The sequence below is a fragment of the Rhea americana genome, unplaced genomic scaffold, assembly GCF_003343005.1.
Source record: "Rhea americana isolate MKP2758 unplaced genomic scaffold, rheAme1 scaffold_798, whole genome shotgun sequence".
NCBI lineage: Eukaryota > Metazoa > Chordata > Aves > Rheiformes > Rheidae > Rhea > Rhea americana.
Window position 1 is genome coordinate 20178 of NW_028186976.1, and position 222 is coordinate 20399.

At 86.0% G+C, this 222-nt stretch overlaps 1 protein-coding gene across 2 annotated transcripts in view; it reads right to left on the minus strand.

Annotated features, from left to right (window-relative positions):
- CPSF1 (cleavage and polyadenylation specific factor 1) overlaps positions 1-216 on the minus strand; it is a 16749-nt gene extending 16533 nt beyond the window's left edge. For both annotated transcript variants that reach the window (XM_085322671.1, XM_085322670.1), the window contains exon 1: positions 173-216. The gene's annotated coding sequence lies outside the window, so the exon portion shown is untranslated. The remainder of the gene's footprint in view (positions 1-172) is intronic.
- Positions 217-222: the final 6 nt, after the last annotated feature.

Genomic DNA, 222 nt, shown 5'->3' on the forward strand with positions numbered 1-222 from the left:
CGCGCGGGACAGGGGCCTGCCCCACGGGGCGCACAGCCTCGCGTGGGGAGACGCGCGGGGCAGGGCCCTGCCCCACGGGGGACGCGGCCGTGTGTGCGGGGAGGGCCCCGCCCCTCCGCCCCACGGGGGCCCCTCCCGCGCCCCCCGGGCCCCACGCCGCGGCCCCACTCACCGCCGCGCTCCGCACGCGGCTCCGGAAGCGCCGCCGGCGCCCGCGGCCAC